Consider the following 16,268-nt stretch of genomic DNA (forward strand, 5'->3'; position numbering starts at 1 on the left):
TGGGAACAGTACAGCCACACCAGAGGACCTGCCTGCGCGCGTGGGGTGCTGGCTCCTGCGAGCAGCGGCCGGATGTGTGGCTGCTTTCACCGCTGCCATTCTCGGTGGAGCCCTGCAGCTCCTCGGATATCTGCTTTATATCTGTGGATATCCGCATTCCTGGATATAAATTTGGCATCCATGCAGTGGTCTAACAGTGGGTAAGTCTACACTGCAATAAAAAACCTGAGTCTCAGAGTCTGGGGCTTGGGCTGCAGGGCTAAAAATTACAATGTTGACATTCAGGCTCAGACTGGAACCTGGGCTATAAAACCCACTTCCCTTGTGGGGTTTCAGAACCTGGGATCCAGCCTGAGCATCTATACTGTAATTTTTAGCCCTGCAGACAAAGCCCTGTGACCCTGAGTCAGCTCATCTGGCCTGCTGTGTCTGTGCCAAAGGTCTTTTATTGCAGGGTAGATGTACCCAGTAAGTAAAACAGTTTAAAGAAGCAGAAAATCTATCTCAGAGACTTTTGGGAATACATATTGGTTATTCAGAAATTGTCAAGTATTTATATATTGCCAGCAGTGAGTTAAGTGCGTTACAAACAAGTGGGAGGACAGTGTTTCTGACACAGTTGAAGTAAGATTTCAGAATAATTGGCAGGCTTCTTGGCAGTCTCAGAAAGGGTTGGGAAGTTCTGAACTGACAGGGAGACTTGAGCGACTAGTAACATTAGTAGTGTTCCATGTTGAGGTGCACCGATGGATGAATAAGAAGTTTGAATTACTCCATCTTCTGCTTTACTGGCTCTGTGGAAGGAGAATGCCAGTGCCCAGGGTTGTTAACCTGCCTAAATTCCCTTACCAATTCAAAAACCAGACAATGATATTTCAGACTCCGACATAATATAGCACTGCCTTTCACTGTTACTAAGTGATGTATTTTAATATTTGGAACTACTTGTTTTTCATACCACCTCTACAGGAACAAAAATTGATTGGGGGAAGTAAATAAAAGGGCCAGGTAGTAGGGCAAGGGTCAAAGCAAAATGGTTTTTCATTCAAACATGGATCTCCACTAAATTCTTCATAGGTTTTCTTTCTTTCTTTCTTTCTAGATTTTGGATTAGCCAAAATAGTAAACTGGTAACACCATCTCTGGCTGCATTCTTTTCATGTGGCCTACAAACAATTAATGCTAACTCACTTCCCCCTCTGTGCCTCAGTTTCCCTGTCTGTAAAACGGAGATAAATGATGCTGACCTGCTTTGTAAAGCATTTTGAACACTACCAATGAAAGAACTATAAAGAAGATTGTATTTTTCTAATAATAATAATAATATCTAAGCAGATTGGGGATATGGCCCAGTTCCCCTCCAAACTCCCACTTCTAGTGAGCACAAACCACTCACTGTGGGAAATACTTGATCCCTCTTTAAAGTGCTGACCCTAAGGAGAGTCAGCTTACATACTTCTCATTTCCTCCCAGCTGTGAGTGCTCCTCTGAGCAGCCTCTGAACCTGTGCTGGGAGTAACCCCCCAGAACCAAAGCTGCTGTCTAGCTTGGATGCAGTGTTGTAGTAGGGGCAGTGTACAGCAGGGGTGAGGGGACCTCCTCTAGGGCACACGCTCACTATACCTGCCCTTACAGATTTATTTAACCTTTTCCCTTTTGTCCCTGTTCCCTCTCTGATATAGGATTCCTCTTCCCCCCCGTCCAAAACTATTTAAAATTGTGCCTGCAATATTTCTTTCATGTGCTATATTTATTATGGGTTGTTTGTTTCCTACTTCCTTCCTTTGTGTTGTGTTCCTTCCATTGCCCAGATCTGAGCTTCATTTGCCTCATTTCCTTTGCTGCTTTCACAGTACATTATGATTGTTCTCTCTCTCTCTCTTTTCTATTTTTCAATAGCCTGCTCCTCTCATAAAGGACAAACATATAATGGACAATTAGTACCAATGAGAACAAAAGATGACTTTCTGAACCATGCACAGGCACTTATAATTTGGGTTATTAAAATTATTGGAGGTGGGAGGCAACCTTTTTGTTCTGATCATGTCATTTTTCCTCCCAGTACTGTAACCTTTATACATGTCAAAAATAAGGACGTTTCATATTAATTTTCTCTTTGAGGGTAGGCTGCCTCATAACCACCTCTCCTCCTCCACATCCATGCACCAGATATATTTTCTTACCTTATTTAGCAGACAGGAACTTAGTACAGGCCCAGTTTTTCAAAGCTGAGATGGATGCAGTGGCACACATTCACTTGTACCTACCTATTTTTCGGTGCAAATACCAAATGTATGCACAAATGTCAGGCATATAGGTAGGTAAATGACCCACTGGGTACCTTTGCCCCTCTCCCCCTTACCTCTGTTGCTTTCATCTTAATTTAGTCTCAAATCCTTCAATGATATCCACACAGTGAACCCCCCTAGACATCGAGTGTTGCACCATGCATGCAATGGTTTCTGCTTCCTCAGAACAACTTCCAGGACTGAAGCCTCAGAGTGTAAATTCTTCAGGGTGGGGACTTTGCACTCTTGTAAATAATTTGCAGGCTAGTGATGTATTGGGCCCAAAGTTGAAGCTACCATCAGGCCCTGTGACTTCATATGTTTTTGTAAAGTGCCATACTCCTCTATGGTGCTCCTTTTAGGTGCTGCTAATCATAACAATCAACTGAACCATTAGTGTCATTTTTAGTTGCTTCTGTGATGGAAAATTCAATTTTCAATCAAATCTTTGGCTTTTTGATTCCCAGCTCTAATGCTAAGACACTACTCACTCTTCCACAGAGTTGTCCACTCTCCAAAGGCCTGTGAGGAAGTTGGTGCTAGACACCCAGACCAGGGTGACGTTTCAAACAGAAACATTTGATTGTAACTGTTGTAAGAATACCGTAACACGGCTTGTGCAACCCCCTGCTGACATGTTTGCCTAACACCCGAAACCCATGCTAGGACCTTGCTCTGCTCACCAGTGCAATGTGCGGCCAACCTTTCAGCAGAGAAAGATGATGGAAATACAGCCCTGGCATTCCAACCAGTTGTGTATAAAATGGACACTTTACACCAATCTCCCTCCCCCCACCCATACTCATGCTGAATATTACTTCTGAGTGTTACACTCACTGTATGCCTGTGCCTACTACAGTCATCAATCATTGTATTGGAATATAATGCAAGAACACATCCAAGGGAAGTAAGCTCAGGTATTAGTGAAATTTTAGTCCTGCTACTAGGAATTACTGTAGTGCAAAGTTTTTGTAACAGAAACTGAAGCCAGGTGAAACTAGCTTGGCTTTGGGTTTCATTATGAACCTTCAAATTTGGGCCAGATTCCCAAATTTTTCAGGAAAACTGGTTCACTTTTCATGCAAAACAATTTAAAGTTTAGGCAGAAGTAAGAGCACTTAGTTAGACATCGAGGGCAATGACTTTTGATATTGTTACACTACAAACATGAATGCCCAGACCAAATGGTTTTAGTACAAACACTGGGGTTTTTCCAGTAAAGGAAATTCTGAATTCTTATGAAGACTTGAGAAGACGGTAGTTTCTATTTAAGCTCCAGCAAGCTACCTGCATGTGGGCTTTCCTATGTTGCCTGGACTTTTAGGTGAGAGTTCTGATTGCAGGAAGGGTGAATTTAATTCATTTTTAGTGAACTATGGCAGGTTTCTCATTGCTTCAGACCCTTCAGGTTGCATGCTTGTGAGATCATCCATTTTCTCTCCCTACTAAGCTAGAATCACAATCTCCCTGATCAAGATTTTCCAAAGTGACTAGTGATTTTTGGGTGCCTCGGTTTTTGAGTGCCCAACTTCGGACAGTTTGGGTCTGATTTTCAAAGGTGTGTGCTCAGCTTTTTCTGAAAATCAGGGCCCTTTAAACAGTTCTTAATTTGGACACCCTTACTCATAGTGACTTTTGAACACCGTGGCTGTTGTACTGAGCTGTCTCACGTTGAGCTTGATCTATGTTACAAAAAGTTATTTTAAAAAGCACTTTATCCTCTAAGGTGAGCAAGAACTGGATTTTCAAATTAATCTAATTAAAGTAAAAAATTAAATGAATTCTGTGAGAATGACAGCTGTGAAAGCTGAAGTTCTCTGTATGGGCGCAGAACAGGTACAACGTAGACGGCAGCAGGACAAGCTTGGCAGTGCTGCCCCACTCCTAACCTGGAGAGATCTACAGATGGTAACTTTAGGGTTACCATCCGTCCGTATTTCCCCGGACATGTCCGGCTTTTGCGTCTCTAAATAGCCGTCCGGGAGGAATTGGTAACAAGGTTAAAATGTCCGGGGTTTTTTTCTCCCTCGCCTCCCTCCCTCCCATGCAGAGTGCGGCTGCTGATTGGGCGGCTGGGCCAACTGACCCACTCCCATTGGCCTCCAGCAGCAAGAGCCCTCCCCTGCTCCCCCCTCCCTCTGTCTGCAGCCCTGTGTAACACACAAACCGACCCACCAGGCAGAGTATTTTGCAAACACGTGGAGCCAGAATGGTAAGGGGGGGGCAGTCAGGGAGCGGGGGAGTGTTGGATGGGTCCCCGGCCTCCACCTGCCAGCCCCCCTCCTTGCGTCCCGTCCCCCCGTGGATCCCTCCCGTGGACCCCCCCCCCGCCTGCCTCTCCCTTGTCTGCTGCCCCCAGGTCCTAGTGTCCCCCATCTACTAATGGGAAGACAGGCTGCCCTTACCCTGCCCTTCCACCCTAGCCCTGAGCCTCTCCAATGCCCCAAACCCCTCAGCCCCAGCCCTCATCCCCCACACCCTAATCCTCTGCTCCATCCCTGAGCCCCCTCCTGCATCATGAACCCCTCATCCTCAGACCCACAGCCCTCACCCCTGCATCCCCTCCTATCCCCAAACCCCCTCCCCACACCCCCCTCCTGCCCTCAAACTCCCTCCCAAAGCCTGCACCCCCTCCCTTTGCACCGCCTCCCACCCCCAAACTCCATCCCAGAGCCTGCACCCCTCACCCCCTCCTGCACACCCACCCCCTGCCCCAGCCCAGAGCCTGCACCCAGCACCCAAACTCTATCCCAGAACCTGCACCCTGCACCCCTCCTGCACCCTAATCCCCAGCCCAGGACCTGCACCCCAGACCTCCTCCCCCCACCCAACCCCCCTCCCAGAGCCTTAGGCAGGTGTGGGGGGGTGGGTTCTGGGCAACACCAAAATTTCTACAACCCTGCCACCCATGCGAGTGGATAAGGGTCGGGGCAGTCAGGGGACAAGAAGCAGGGGGGGTTAGGGTTCTGAGGGGGGCAGTCAGGGGGTGGGAAGTGGGAGGGAGTGGATGGGGGCGGGGTGGGGGCAGGGCTAGGGTGGGGCTCCCCGTGTCCTCTTTTTTGATTGTGGAAATATGGTAACCCTAGGTAACTTAGCCTTCATGGTCTGTTCTCTGCTGATGGTGCAGACTATGCCAGTTGCTAATGTTTCTGTGATGTGATTGCGAACACATGTGTGGTAGGAACAGTACTGACCCCACATAGGCTATCAAACAGCTGATCAGTGATGAAATATTGGTTACTACTGACCTGACTAGAACCAGGCACCTAGACGTGAGCAAACTGTTGAAATTCTCAACTGTGAGTGAGTACATGAGGACACAGTTGTTAGTAGCCTGGGAAAGATTTTTTTCCTCTAGCTGTTCCGAACACACTTTCTAATACAGCTGAGACGCAAGCAGATGCTTTGAAGACCAGTCTATCTATTGCTGTGTAATGACATGGTTGGAAAAACTAGATCACAATGTACAACTTTTGAACTCCTTTGGGAAGGAGAAGAAGGGCTTTACTCTAGGATCAGCTGAGCCACTCTGCTCAACACTAAGCTACGGCTCCCTTAAAATAAATGGGAAGCATTTGTGAGAGAGAAAGAAGCCTGATTGTTTTACTGTCGATTCCCCCACCCCCTATACCTTCCACTGCTTATTCCTTCTCGTTAGATGTTCTTTAACATGGGGGCCAAGCTACTTTTCCCTGGCTCCTCAGTGACATCCGTTTGTAATGACAGTGCTCATGAGTAGCCCTAACGGTCACTCTCTTTAGTGAGCTGTGTCTTGGCTGTCTGAATGGGAGCTCATGTTAGAAACGTCAGTCATCAATTTTCGCTTCCATGAGCCTGTTCCAATTTTCTCTCTATCATCTTGCAGGTTTATGGTTGTAGGCCTAATCCATTTAGCAGAATTTTGCTAAATTACGATTCAGTCTTTTCAGGTGCCTCATCTCCGTTTACAGCTTAACATCTTAATGTTGTTGGTAAATGAAAATTAGGCTCGGAAAAGCATTGTAAAATCACTGGCTATGTTCAGCTGCTGGTGTAACCCAGGCCACAGCCTGGGATGGTGAGAAATAGGTCAGAAAGGGCATTCACAGTGGTGCAAAGTGCCTGAAACCCAGGTTGTACTGGAGGGAGGGCTGGCCTTATGACATCCAGTGCAGCTCAGAAAGTGGGCTGCGGTGCCTGGGGAGGAGATGTTCCCAGGGCTCCCAGGAAATGCATTAATTCAGGCATCCACTGGATGGCCACTGCCTGTCTGGTGTCTGTGGAGTCCAGTCATGATATAAAGCTTGTTTTCCTTGGCAGAACTCTCACTGAGGGCAGAGGTATAAACACTGCTGTCTTTCCTCTTGGGATGATTCTCTCTGGGCACAGCCCCCGGCACAGAAGGCTGCAGAGTGAATTTTGTTCAATATCTGGGTGTTTGTATTTTCCCATCATATATGATTCATTTACAAGTTAAGCCAAGATGCACCAGGGCAAATCCTCAGCTGGTGAAAATCATCATAATTCAGTTGAAGCCAATTGGACCATGACAATTTACATCAGCTGAGGATCTGCTGCTTTCAAAAATCCCTTTTTTTAAATTTTATATTCTTCTAATTTTTTAATAAAAATGTTGAGCAGTACGAACTCAAACACCTTACAGAAGTCTAAGAATATTACATCAGCACTATTACCTTTATCAGCCAAACTTGTAATCCAACATAAAAAGATATCAAGTTAGTTTGACAGGATCTATTTTCCATAAACCCATGTTGTTTGGCATTAATTATATTACCCCCCTTTAATTCTTTATTAATTAAGTCCCGTATCAGCTGCACCATTATCTTTCTCAGGATCAATGTCAGACTAACAGACTTATAATTACCTGGATCATCCCATTTATCCTTTTTACCTATTGGCTCAACATTAGCTTTCTTCCAGTCTCCCAGTGTTCCAAGACTTATTGAAAATCAACATTAATGGTCCAGTGGGGTCCTCACCCAGGTCCTTTAAAACTCTTGGGTGCAAGTTATTCAGACCTGCTGATTTAAAAAAGTCTAATTTTAGTAGTTGGTGTTTAATATCTCCTGGAGATACTAGTGGAATGAAAATAGTGTTATATTGTACGACTACATCATCTATATTTTCCCCAATGCAGAACAAAGTATTTATTGAAAACTTCTGCCTTTTCTGCATTATTATAGGTGAACCAGTCACATATGTGGAAAAACCTGTAAAGCATGAATTAGATTCCTCAGCCATCTTAAGTCTGATCAGTGACTTTTCCCCCCGGGCAGACATCATCCTTGTATTGAGGTTTAGCTGATGATGATTGATAATTCTACCATTTCCAATTGGTAATGGACCAATACCATAGATAGGATTCTTTATCTGCTTAATATACTATAAAAACTCATTCTTATTGTCCTTAACTCTGCTGGCCTTAGATTTCTCCTTGTGTCCCTTTGCTTCCCTTATCAATTTTCTACAGCTTCTGATTTATATTTACAACTATTAACTTCTCCTTTCTTCTATTTGTTATTGTTTTTAACTTTTTGTATAGTTGCCTTCACTGCCCCTTTAAACCAGGTTGGTTAAAAAACCTAGAAGTGTATACAATTAATATTGTTGGTTGCAGTATTGTTGTAGCCATGTGGGTCCCAGGACCACATCCTGAAAGAAATCTTTCCTCAACCCCCACTTCAACTCAAAGTGGCACCAGACCCTGCCAGAACAACAGATGCAAAACCAGCTGACATATCTGCACAACACACTATGATGATCAATACCCCCCATAACACACCTTTTAAGATCCATGGGTCCTACACATGTGGCGTACCTTGTCCAGTTCACTAAGTGCCCCAACAACAACTATGTGGGTGAAACCAGACTATCACCTGTGACAAAGTTCCTCCTCTACCTTGGTGGGTCCTGCGCTTATTGGCAGATTTGCTCGCTTCACAGATCCACCCTGTGGGTCAGGAAACAGTCCAGAGACCTTCCCCTCTGGTAGAAGCTATAGTCCAGGTCAATTCCTCCTGTGTTTGATCAGGAGTTGGGAGGTATGGGGGGAACCCGGGCCTGCCCTCTACTCCGGGTTCCAGCCCAGGGCCCTGTGGACTGCAGCTGTCTATAGTGCCTCCTGTAACAGCTGCATGACAGCTACAACTCCCTGGGCTACTTCCCCATGGCCTCCTCCCAACACCTTCTTTGTCCTCACCACCGGACCTTCCTCCGATGTCTGATAACGCTTGTGCTCCTCAGTCCTCCAGCAGTACACCCTCTCACTCTCAGCTCCTTGTGCCTCTTGCTCCCAGCTCCTCACACTCACTTCCTCTCCCCTGGCTTGACTGGAGTGAGCCCTTTTATAGCATCAGAGGGGCCTTAATTAGAGTCAGGTGCTTAACTGCCTCACCTGACTCTTAGCAGGTTAATTGGAGTCAGGTGATCTATTAGCTTGGAGAAGCCCCTGCTCTGGTCACTCAGGGAACAGAAAACTACTTATCCAGTGACCAGTATATCTCCCTTCTGCTACTCTGCTGTTCCCAACTAGTCTGGGTCTATCACACACCATACTCTTGAATTAACTCACAGGAAAAATGACAAAAGACAGAAACACCCGATCATCAATGGGCAAACACTTTTCACAAAACCGTCACTTCATATCTGACCTCTCAGTCCTTGTCCTCAAAGGCAACCTGCACAACACCTTCAAAAGACGAGCCTAGGAACTTAAATTCATAACTTTGCTAGACACTAAAAATCATGGCCTTAATAAAGTGGATTGAGGGCTTATTACAACAACCTGTAACCCACTAACTTATTTTTTCATGTCCTATGATTGGAAGGTGTTAATGGGCCACTTCACCTTGAATGGTCTCTGAGAATATGTGTTGACTACTTATGCTAAACAATCTGTTCCACCTTGTATTTACTTGTGACACTCTGAGTACCTTTCCCAGACCTGTCTATTTCATTAACAGAAGTTGTTCCAATACAAGATATTATCTCGCTCACTTGTCTCTATAAAATTAATATGGCACACTGTAGCAGGGTGCTGGTGTAAAAACACCTAATTAGCCCCTGCCCAGTCAGCTCCAATCAGGGGAAACAGATTGGAGCTGATGGAAAAGGCCTGACAAGCCAAGGCCTATAAAGGTTGGGAGGGAGCCAGCAGGCAGGGGGTAGCTAGGGAGAAGTCAGTCAGGGAGGGAACGGGAGGCCTCCTAGCTGAAGGCTGACTCTGCCTGTAAAGGAGGAGAATAATCCTGTAAAGCTTGTACATAGATGGACACTGGTGGTGGGACGAAGTTAAGTAAATAAAGACATGGGTGTTGCACAACCCTGAAGCCTCTCTGAGCCTTATTGGGGAGGGCAAGTGGGCTCCAGGAAGAGGGGTGGCTCGTGAACCCTGTTACACGTGGGGGCTTGTCTGGGATCCTTTGCCAGAGACACAGTTTGGCGACCTGGAGATGGAGGGCACTCTGCAGTTGCTCACGGAGCAACACGGGGAGATGCAGAAGACACTGCAGGCCTTTCAGCAATTCCACCAGCTAGAGAGGCAAGCTTTACTGGCTTGGCAGGCCAAGCAACAGTGGGCTTTGCAGGACTTTATTAAAGAACAGGCAATGGTGCAGCAGCAGCTCCTGCAGAAACTGGAGAGTCCTGCGGCGGGAGATGGCACCCGCCACGGCGGGAGATGGCACCCACCCCTTGGGCCTCAGCCTCTGTAACGTGGCCCCGGCGGATGACCCCGATGCCTTTTTGGGTACCTTTGAGCGGGTGGCCCTGGGCGCAGGATGGGACAGGGTAACCTGGGCCCTGCGGCTAGTCCCATATCTTGCTGGGGAGGCACAAGCAGTGTATATGGCCCTGACGGATGCCCAGGCTAGAAACTATGACGCTGTGAAGGCAGCCATCTTGGACCGCCTGGGGCTTTCATTGGAAAAATACCGGCAAAAGTTTTGGGCAGCCCAGTGGGCCGGGGACATGCGGCCCTGGGCCTTTGCCTAGAAATTGATGGACTGGGCGACACGGTGTTTGAGGCCCAATGACCAAACAGTGGGGCAGATCATGGATCAGGTGATCCTCAAACAATTTGTGCAGTGCAGATAGCATGCGGGTCTGGGTGTGGCGACATCAGCCTGCCACCGTGGAAGCCACGGTCAAAAGGACGGAAGAATATGCAGAGGCAGACTTCCCCCCGAGGGAGCATTGGACCCTGCAAGACACAGAGGGAGGCAAGAAATCCCGTGAGCATCCCACTGGGAAGCCGGTAGACAAGCGACGGGAGGAGCACAAGGGAACCCCTAGCCACCCGGGACAGCTTGTATGCCGGCACTGTGGACAGCCGGGGCATAACAGCTGTGACTGCCCGGTGATAGCAGCCCCACATTCCGAATTCTGTGGTTGGACAAAGGTTGGGGGGGCGGAAGAAGAGGCATGGAATAGCCACCATCCCCGTGCGGGAGGGGAGAAAGCCCCAGAGGGGTCTAGTGGATACGACCTCAGCCCGCTCCCTCATACAGTGGCGGTTGATAAAACCGCATTGGCTTATCCCTGGAGAAAGGATGCTGGTGGAATGCATCCACGGAGATGGGGAGTATTGTCCCGTGGCCCAGGTACCCCTGAAGGTGCAGGGTAGGTTTGCCTGGAAGCTGGTAGGGGTAATGGAGGGGTTGCCCTACTCCATGGTCCTGGGGGTGGATTGTAACCCTGCTCCAAAAGGGAAAGAGGGCATGGGGAGGAGACCAACAGAGAGTGAGAGGGAGGAACCTGGAGGGAGGAGACAAGGTCCCTAGGAGGGTGGACCCTGAGAAAGGAGAGTCCCCACAACCTCAAGGAGGAAAAAAGATACGAACCCTAGACAACACAGCCAAGATAGAGACCCTATGGGAGTGACCGATGAGGGAACGGAGGTACTGGGAGGGGACCATCCAGGGGAGGGAATCCCCATGATAGAGGAAGAGAAGCTAAAGAAAGCTCAGAAAATAGAAACCCAAGAGGGGGAGGCCCACTCCAGTAGGCAGAGACCCCGAACCGGAGACTCAGGGCAGCCTCAGGGCAGTTGGCGCTAATCCGTCTCCCCCACCAGGGAATGAAAAAGAGCGTCCGGGGTGACCTGCCCAAGGTTGGGACTGGTGTGATGACCTTTGGGCAGAGGTGGACTTGTGGGGTGGCCCACTCCCTGCCCAATGCACCTTTGGGTGGGTGGGGCATGCCAAAACCCCACAGGGTTGAGCCCGGGGACCACCCAGATGGGCAGGGAGGCCATCCCCAGAGTAAAACCCCAGGCCGAGAAAAGCAGGGCCGAGCAAGATCAGGCCCGGCATCAGTTTAAGGGGGGAGGTATGTAGCAGGGTGCTGGTGCAAAAGCGCCTAATTAGCCCCTGCCCAGTCAGTTCCAATCAGGGGAAACAGATTGGGGCTGATGGAAAAGGCTTGATGCTGGCCTGAGGATTAGCAACACCTGCTGGCCTGACAAGGGAGGGAGCCAGCAGGCAGGGGGCAGCCAGGGAGAAGTCAGTCAGGGAGGGAACGGGAGGCCTCCTAGCTGAAGGCTGCCTCTGCCTATAAAGGAGGAGAATAATCCTGTAAAGCTTGTACATAGATGGACACTGGTGGTGGGACGAAGTTAAGTAAATAAAGACACGGGTATCGCAGAACCCTGAAGCCTCTCTGAGCCTTATTGGGGAGGGCAAGTGGGCTCCAGGAAGAGGTGTGGGTCATGAACCCTGTTACACACACATTAAATGGATTAAAAACTGGCTTACTGATAGGTCTCATCATGTAATTGTAAATGCGGAATCATGTCTAATGGGTGTGTTTCCAGAACCTTAAATTATTTAACATATTTATCAATGACCTGGAAGAAAACAAAATCATCACTGATAAAGTTTGCAGATGACACAAAAATTAGGGGAGTGGTAAATAATGAAGAGGACAGGTCACTGATACAGAGTGATCTGGATCGCTTGGTAAGCTCGACCCAAGCAAAAAATATACTTTTTAATATGACTAAATGTAAATGTATACATCTGGGAACAAAGAATGTAGACCATATTTACAGGTTGGGTGATGCTGTCCTGGGAAGCAGTGGCTCTGAAAAAGATTTGGGGGTCCAGGTGGACAATCAGCTGAACATGAGCTCCTAGTGTGATGCTGTGACCCCAAAGGACTAATATGATTCCTGGATGCATAAATGGGGGACTCTCAAGCATGAGTAGAGAGGTTATTTTACCTCTGTATTTGGCAGTAGTGCTACTGCTGCTGGAATACTGTGTTTAGCTCTGTGATCCACAACTCAAGAAGGATGTTGATAAATTGGAGAGGGTTCAGAGAAGAGCCACCAGATTGATTAAAAGATTAGATTTGAGTGATGGACTCAAGGAGCTCAATCTATTTAGCTTAACAAAGAGAATGTTAAGGGGTGACTTGATTACAGTCTATAAGTACTTATATGGGGAACAAATATTTAATATAGGCTCTTCAGTCTAGCAGAGAAATGTATAAGCTGGTCCAGTGGCTGGAAGTTGAAGCTGGAAAAATTCATGAAACGAGGTGTACATTTTTAAAGGTCAGAGTAATTAACCAGGGGAACAACTTACCAAGAGTTGTGGTGCATTCTCCATCACTGACCATTTTAAAATTCAGATTGGATGTTTTTCTAAAGGATACATTCTAAGAATTATTTTGGGGAAGTTCTATGGCCTGTGTTCTACAGGAGGTCAGACTAGATGATCACAATGGTCCCTGCTGGCCTTGAAATCTAAGAATCTATGTATTTTTAAGTAAGAGGATAGATAACTAAATTTTGTATATTGAACACTAAATGCTCAAGAGATAAATTTAATGTTTAACTACTTACAAAAATTTAAATATACGGCATGCTGCATACCTATTTGTTAATGTAAGGCCAGTCTTCTTAGCATTTAGCATTAAGATAATATGTGGATAATGGTCTATTATATATATTATAGAGGGGAAGCAACAGAATTTTGTAACACTGTATCATAGCTTATGTCTTACAAATCAGAAATAACTCTTGGCCTGTAGCTACGTCACTTGAAATTGTAATCCTGCTTGTTCTTACAAACTACGTGGTGCCAGGCCAGTACTTGGATAGGACGGCACCAGGGAAGTTATGGGTTCTTTGGGAAGTGTCAGATGGTGATTTAGTAGGAGTCATTTACACCTCGATTCTTCACCTCTAGTCCTATACTAGTTCTATTGTGCAATATTACATTGCTAAGTTTCAGTCCAGATGTAGCTGCATTTCAGTACTGAATAAAGGGATCTCATTGGTTTCTAAAGTTCACTTGTGTGTAGAATATGTTTGTATCAGTGCTTGTCAAATGCTTTGGAATCTTTTGGGAATTAAAGTGGAATAAATATAAGAAGTTATAGCAATATACTAAAACTTCTGTGATAAAAGAAGAATAGGGAAATAAAATTGCTTCTGTCCTTCAGTTAATGAGAAATGGGATTGAAGAGAAAGTAATTTTTTGGAGTGACAAAGACAAATTTTGAAGACTAGTGTTGATACGCCACAGGACACACTATACAGTGTATTCCAATGCTACGATTATTGAGGAAAGAACTGCATACGCAAGCCAGATAAAACAAGAGGTACTTCACACATCCTTTGGGAAATATGTAATTCTCTAAAATCATTGAGTCTTGACAGAAATTGCAGCTTCCTGAAGAAATATTTAGGCAAGAGGGAAATATCAGAATAACATTCTCTGTTATGAACTTTCAAAAGGTATGAAGGTCATTATTGAAAAGTGTTTTGGGGCACCTTTAGTAGATATTGACATTAGAGCGTCCAAATGCTATTTTAAATTTATATGGCAATTGAAGTACTATACAAATAATACTGTGGGGGAAAAAAGCCAGTACTTAATAAAACCACATTCCCATGAAGGAGTTCTAGTGATAGCATAAATTGTAAGAATGAACCATGAGCAATTTGTCAATGTCACCAGGACCCAGTGGTTATAGCCTCACTTTCACGATTATAGGGCAAAAATTCTCCACTTGTGAATCCACACTGTTACTTTCTATATTGCTCTAGATCCCAGTATAAAACTCATGTCGACATCAGTAGGAATTCTGTGTACAAGATCAGAGTGCAGTGTGTGCAATAAAAGTCCACGGTGCAGCTCTGAGAATCGGAGCTCATTCTGGGGGTATGCCTTCCCTGCCAGAAAGACGTGTTTTTACCATGTGCATTAGCTGCCCTGCTATAAAATCCTAGTAAAGATAAGGCACTCTAGTAGTTTAACTATGAGGTAAATAGGCAAGATCAATCATGGGGTGGGGAGGTGGGATCTAGTGTTGACCTCACCTACATCATTGTAAAAACGACAGTGTCTTGTCTCCACTAGGATTTTACAGTAGGATGCACATCACTCATCCCACAGTAAAAACACACCCTTTTTTTGGCAGTGAAAACAAAGCCTTGATGCAGATGATTTTTAAATGTGTGGTAATAAAAGAACACTTGTTTCCTTATTGCTTATTACTTTCTCCTGTCTCCCTCCCCTGTCATTTTTCTTTTACAACACCTCAGCATCTCCAAACCTGCCTGTGATCAGGTTTCTCTCATGATTTGCTAGACAAGGGGGAAAAAATCCTCAATTAGAGGCGTGTTCTGAAACTGTGGGGTGATTGATTGATTGCCTCCTGGCCAGATGGGGTGGAACTAGGTGATAATCCATTAGGTACCTGGGCTTTATAAGCAATCTAAGGGAGCTCAGTTGAGGGGGAGATTATAGAGAAGTCAGGCTTCTTCTGCAGGGAAGAAGAGAAGCTTTTGTAAGGAAAGTCTTGAGGGAGGACTGTGAAAGAAGTGAGGGGATCTTAACATAGCCCTAGGGAGGGGCAGAAGGCCGTTTTTGTTGATGGCTGATTGGAGCTTGTGCTGTTGGACTTTTGATCTCTCAGGAGGGAATGAGACTGGAGAATCATCTGACTAGAGGACTGGGCCACAGAACACAGACAAAGGATGAGCCTACGCAGCACAGAGGAAGTAGCTAAAGGGGGCTGGAGCTGCAGATCAGTGCAATACTGACTCCTGATGCAAAGAGATGCTATGACCATCAGTAGAGATGGTTATGCTGCCACTTCCCACCCCCTCTGTCCTGTAGCTTTAGCCCCATCTCCAATTCCAAACCGATTGACCCCTTAGCCTCCAATTTCTGTCCTGCTTACTGGTAACCACTGTAGCTTCTATTTATATATGTAGAAAATAAAACTTGGTGGCATCTGTGATTAAACCAGCAGCCAGTTGGTGTGTTCAATCTTAACCTCTTTTTTCAACTATGGTTCAATTAAGAATGTTTGTGAATGTATCTTCATGATCATTTACTAGTGAAATACTACAGGATCTTTCAACACTGTAACTACACTTTACTTGTAGCTATATGTATTATCTAAATGAATTTAATAGTCAATTAATTAGTAGGGTTTTTTAAAGTGGAATACTGGAATCAGCCCTTCCTAAAAGAATGGCATGATGTTGAATCACAAGAAAATCGTCAATCGTGTCCCGTTATGGTCTCCTAGTTAAATCTTTGTCAAGAGAGGCACACATGATGTTGCTAAGTCAATAAAGGGTGAACTTCAAAAGGTTTGGAGGTTTGGGGTCTTACATGAACATTTTCAGACTCTTTTGGTTGAGAATAGGCACAAAAACAATCTATCTTGTGAGACTTCCCATATTACTTTCTTTTGGTGAGATTAATAGCATTTTTGAAGTTCCTTTTCATTTGACTGATGGTCTTGTGTTTAAAACATGAGACTGAGAGCCAGGAGCTGTGTTCCATTGCTGGCTTTGCCACAGTCCTCCTATATGACACCGAGAAAGTCACTTAACCTCTCTCTGCTCTGGTTATCCCACATGTAAAATGTGGATAAATTCTTACCTCCTTTACCTGTTTTCTTATGGCAAGCTAAGTTCTGACTTACCTCGCAATAGTAACGTGAGGAATACTTCAC

General features: G+C 45.7%; 1 protein-coding gene across 2 annotated transcripts in view; it reads left to right on the forward strand.

Moving 5' to 3' along the window:
* LOC113407002 (receptor activity-modifying protein 3-like) overlaps positions 1 to 16,268 on the forward strand; it is a 99,713-nt gene that overhangs the window by 16,003 nt on the left and 67,442 nt on the right. The gene's annotated exons all lie outside the window — the stretch shown is intronic.

The sequence above is a fragment of the Terrapene carolina genome, unplaced genomic scaffold (assembly GCF_002925995.2).
Source record: "Terrapene carolina triunguis isolate 2854851 unplaced genomic scaffold, T_m_triunguis-2.0 Scaffold179, whole genome shotgun sequence".
In the NCBI taxonomy this organism is placed as follows: domain Eukaryota; kingdom Metazoa; phylum Chordata; order Testudines; family Emydidae; genus Terrapene; species Terrapene triunguis.